Below are 5,525 nucleotides of genomic sequence, written 5' to 3' on the forward strand. Positions count from 1 at the left end.
TTTTTCTCTTGTCACAAATTCATTCCTTGGATTGCTGAACTAGGTAAATTTTCCTCCCTTTAGATCAAGGTCCATCAAAGAGTTAGAATCCACAAACTTTCTGAATTCTCGTATTTGGTTCTACAGTTTCAGGTGTAGTCCAACTTTTTCTTCCTGACTTCAAATGTCATTAAAGTCTCTGATAAAGAGACGAGGGACTCCTTCATTGTTGTTTCCAGCTGTAATGCCCCTCCATTGATCTTTTCTCCTGTTATAATTCGGGTTTCCATACACAAAACTACCTATCCATGAGTTTTCATTTTTATCCTCAATTCGAGCTTTAATATAATTGTCACACCAAAAATAAACATCAACTTTATATATTTCATTCCAAAAGAGACATAGCCCTCTGGACAAACCCCAGGATTCTACACAAAAAGCATTTTCAAAATGTAACCTTTTTTTCAGCCTAGTAATAGTTTTTTCCTTAGCTCTAGTCTCTATAAGAAACACTATGGCGGGCTTAATCTGTTTACACAGACTATGTAACTCCGAAACTGTCGCAGAGGCCGCCACTCCACGACAATTCCAACTAATAATACTCATGGCTGAGTTGGGGGCATGATAAGGCCCGCCTCCTCAGCCATTGAGTATTTCAAAATATGACTTCTCCCCTGTAACTGCTGATAGCTAGTCGCTGTCCATTCTTCGTTTAAGCACTTCTTCCTTTTTGACACATTCTGAGAGTGCAGCATTGTTTCTTCTTTTTCATATATATCTTCCATTTGCAAGTGATCTTCATTTCTTCTTCTCTTCAGCCTTAGATGATTTTGCATTCTCTGAGCCAACTCCATTTTGTAATCTTTTGCTATTGTGATCGCCTTGTCATTGCTTGTAGTTTGATTTTCATCGTCATCCACCAGCTCCACAAAATAAGTATCACCATCAAGTGTCTTATAAATCTGTTTGTTACTTTGTAGCATCTCGTTATTTTCTTCCTTATGTTCTAAGCAGATTTTCGTGTCTTTGCTTATAATATTTTGATGGGTTGTAAAATTAATATGGGCCTCTAAACTCCTCCCCATAATTTCTGCAGATTTATTGCTCAAATGATCTTTCAAAAATTTCCCAATAGACCTATTCCCTTCCTTTTCAACTAGCCTATCATTTTTTTGATGATTCTCCACATTGGGCTTTAGTAGAGATTTAGCCCAATCCTCCTTCAATTCAGCTCTAATAGGTGTTCTGCTTGGTCTACCCCATTCTCTTCCCTTCCTATTTATCCTTTTTTGTTCCTCAAAAACCCTAGTAATCATTTTTAATTTCCTACCAGCTTTGTCATTATTTCCTTCTCTCTCTATACCTATGTGATGAGCGGATAATTTATACGCTTTTTGGCATTGTTTTTACACAGTTTTCAGTATAATTTAATTAGTTTTTAGTATATTTTTATTAGTTTTTAATTAAAATTCACATTTTTGGACTTTACTATGAGTTTGTGTATTTTTCTGTGATTCTGGATGAAATTGAGGGACTTGAGCAAAAATCAGATTCAGAGGTTGAAGAAGGACTGCAGATGCTATTGGATTCTGACCTTCCTGCACTCAAAGTGGATTTGCTAGAGCTACAGAACTCCAAATGGCACGCTCTCAAATGCGTTGGGAAGTAGACATCCAGGGCTTTCCAGAAATATATAATAGTCCATACTTTGCCCGAGTTTAGACAATGCAAACTGGCGTTCAATGCCAGTTCCATGCTGCATTCTGGAGTTAAACGCCAGAAACAGGTTGCAAAGTGGAGTTAAACGCCAGAAACAGGTTACAAACTGGCGTTCAACTCCAAGAGAAGCCTCTACACGTGTAAAGCTCAATGCTCAGCCCAAGCACACACCAAGTGGGTCCCAGAAGTGGATTTCTGCATCATTTACTCATTTCTGTAAACTCTAGTAACTAGTTTAGCATAAATAGGACTTTTTACTATTGTATTTACATCTTTAGTTTTATCTTTGGATTATCTTTTGATCCTTTGATCACGTTTAGGGGGCTGGCCATTCGGCCATGCCTGGACCTTATCACTTATGTATTTTCAACTGTAGAGTTTCTATACTCCATAGATTAAGGTGTGGAGCTCTGCTGTTCCTCATAAATTAATACAAAGTACTACTGCTTTTCTATTCAATTCTAGCTTATTCCTTCTCTAAGATATCCATTTGCACCCAAGAACATGATGAATGTGATGATTATGTGACGCCCATCATCATTCTCACCTATGAACGCGTGCCTGACAAACACTTCCGTTCTACATGCAAACAAGCTAGAATGAGTATCTCTTAGATATCTAATACAGAGGACCGAGTCCGAGATATTAGAATCTTCATGGTATAAGTTAGAACCCATGGATGGCCATTCTTGAGATCTGGAAAGTCTAAACCTTGTCTGTGGTATTCCGAGTAGGATCTGGGAAGGGATGGCTGTGACGAGTTTCAAACTCGTGAGTGCTGGGCATAGTGACAGACGCAAAAGGATAGTAAATCCTATTCCAATATGATCGAGAACTGACAGATGATTAGCCATGCAGTGATATCGCATTGGACCATTTTCACAAAGAGGATGGGATATAGCCATTGACAACGGTGATGCCCTACATAAAGCTTGCCATAGAAAGGAGTAGGAATGATTGGATGAAGACAGCAAGAAAGCAGAGGTTCAGGGGAACGAAAGGCATCTCTATACGCTTATCTAAAATTCTCACCAATGAATTACATAAGTATCTCTATCCTAGTTTATATTTCAATTATGTTTTAATTATCAAATCTCCATAACTATCTGAATCCGCCTGACTGAGATTTACAAGGTGACCATAGCTTGCTTCAAGCCGACAATCTCCATGGGATCGACCCTTACTCACGTAAGGTTTATTACTTGGACGACCCAGTGCACTTGCTGGTTAGTTGTGCGGAATTGTGACAAAGTGTGATTCACGTTTGAGAGCACCAAGCCATTGGCACCATTGTTGAAGATCACGATTTCGCATACCAAGTTTTTGGCGCCGTTGCCGGGGATTGTTCGAGTTTGGACAACTGACAGTTCATCTTGTTGCTCAGATTAGGTAACTTTATTTTAATTTTAACCTTTTTATTTTTTTTATTCTTATTTTCGAAAAAATCAAAAAAATATATTTTTTATTCAAAATTTTTAAGAATGAATTCTAGAGTTTCATGAAGCACGTTGAAGCCTGACTGGCTGTAAAGCCATGTCTAATTCATTCGGACCGAGGCTTCCACTTATCAGCATATAAAGTTGGATAAAGTATCAGCTATTTTATGTCTGATTTGTATCTGCTGAAGCTTGGCTGGCCATTGGCCATGTCTAGTGTTTTGGACCGGAGCTTTCACTGAAAGCTTGACTGGCTAGTAAGCCATGTCTAATTCCTGGACTGGAGCTTTAGACTAACAGTGCAAGATTCCTGGAATTCCTATTAAAAATTTTAAAATCCTTATTTTTCTTTTTCCAATTAAATTTTCGAAAAAATATACAAAAAAAATAATAAAATCATAAAATCAAAAATATTTTTGTGTTTCTTGTTTGAGTATAGAGTCAATTTTTAAGTTTGGTGTCAATTGCATGTTTATCTCTTTCTTGCATTTTTCGAAAACTCATGCATGGTGTTCTTCATGATCTTCAAGTTGTTCTTGGTAAGTCTTCTTGTTTGATCTTTAAAATTTCTTGTTTGGTGTTTCTTCTTGTTTTTCATATGCATTCTTGAATTATTAGTGTCTAAAGAATAAAAAAATTTTTAAGTTTGGTGTCTTGCATGTTTTTCTTTTCTTAAAAATTTTCAAAAATAAGTCTTGATCTTCAAAGTGTTCTTGGTGTTCATCTTGACATTCAAAGTGTTCTTGCATATTTTTCTTGTTTTGATCCAAAATTTTCATGCATTAAGTCTTTTTGATGTTTTTCTCTTTCATCATTAAAAATTCAAAAATAAAAAAAAATATCTTTCCCTTTTTCACTCATAAATTTTCGAAAATTTGAGTTGACTTTTTCAAAACTTTTTAAAATTTAGTTGTTTCTTATGAGTCAAATCAAATTTTCAATTTAAAAATTCTATCTTTTTCAAAATTTTTTCAAAAATCAAATCTTTTTCATTTTTTCTTTTATTTTTTCGAAAATTTCAATTTGATTCTCAAAAATCTTTTTCTTATTTTGTTTCATAATTTCAAAATCTTTACTAACAATTAATGTGATTGATTCAAAAATTTTTCAAGTTGTTACTTGCCTATTAAGAAAGGTTCAATCTTTAAATTTTAAAATCATATCTTTTAGTTTCTTGTTAGTCAAGTAATCAACTTTAATTTTCAAAATCAAATCTTTTTAAATTTTCTTTTTCAAATCTTTTTCAAAATAAATTTCAATCACATCTTTTTCAAAATCAATTTCAAAATCTTTTCTAACTTCTTATCTTTTCAAATTTGATTTTCAAATCTTTTTCAATTAACCACTTAACTTTTTGATTGATTCTTATCTTTTTCAAAACTGCCTAACTAATTCTCTCTCTCTAATTTTCGAAAATTCCTTCCCTCTTTTTCAAAATTCCCTTTTTTTAACTAATTGTTTTAATTTTTAATTTAATTTGATTTCAATTTTAATTTTCGAAATTTAACTTTAAATTTTATTTTTTTAATTTAGTTAATTTTCGAAATTCCCTCTCTCTCATCTCCTTCTATTTATTTATTTATCTACTAACACTTCTCTTCCACCTAAAATTTGAACCCCATCTTCCTCTCCGTGTTCAAATTTTACCTCTTCTCCTTCTTACATTCTTCTCTTCTTATACTTGCATAAGGAATCTCTATACTGTGACATAGAGGATTCCATATTTTCTTTTCTATTTTCTTCTTTTTCATATGAGCAGGAACAAGGATAAGAGCATTCTTGTTGAGGCTGATCCTGAACCTGAAAGGACTCTGAAGAGGAAGCTAAAGGAAGCTAAAGCACAACTCTCTGGAGAAAATCTGACAGAAATTTTTGAAAAAGAAGGAAACATGGCTGAAAATAATAACAATGCAAGGAAGATGCTTGGTGACTTTGCTGCACCAAATTCCAATTTACATGGAAGAAGCATCTCAATTCCTGCCATTGGAGCAAACAACTTTGAGCTTAAACCTCAATTAGTTTCTCTGATGCAACAGAACTGCAAGTTTCATGGACTTCAATCTGAAGATCCTTTTCAGTTCTTAACTGAATTCTTGCAAGACCTGTGATACTGTTAAGACCAATGGGGTTGATCCCGAGGTCTACAGGCTTATGCTTTTCCCATTTGCTGTAAGAGACAGAGCTAGAATATGGTTGGACTCTCAACCTAAGGATAGCCTGAACTCTTGGGATAAGCTGGTCACGGCTTTCTTAGCCAAGTTCTTTCCTCCTCAAAAGCTTAGTAAGCTTAGAATGGATGTTCAAACCTTCAAACAGAAAGAAGGTGAATCCCTCTATGAAGCTTGGGAGAGATACAAGTAACTGACCAAAAAATGTCCTTCTGACATGCTT

The 5,525-nt window shown here is 34.7% G+C and overlaps 1 non-coding gene across 1 annotated transcript; it reads right to left on the reverse strand.

The window, feature by feature from the left end:
- Window positions 1-5,417: 5,417 nt before the first annotated feature.
- LOC148562717 (small nucleolar RNA R71) lies at window positions 5,418-5,525 on the reverse strand. The gene has a single exon (XR_015886438.1). It is a non-coding gene; the product is annotated as a small nucleolar RNA R71 (small nucleolar RNA).

This window comes from Arachis ipaensis, chromosome B6, assembly GCF_059453495.1.
Source record: "Arachis ipaensis isolate K30076 ecotype BB chromosome B6, ASM5945349v1, whole genome shotgun sequence".
Classification (NCBI taxonomy): domain Eukaryota; kingdom Viridiplantae; phylum Streptophyta; class Magnoliopsida; order Fabales; family Fabaceae; genus Arachis; species Arachis ipaensis.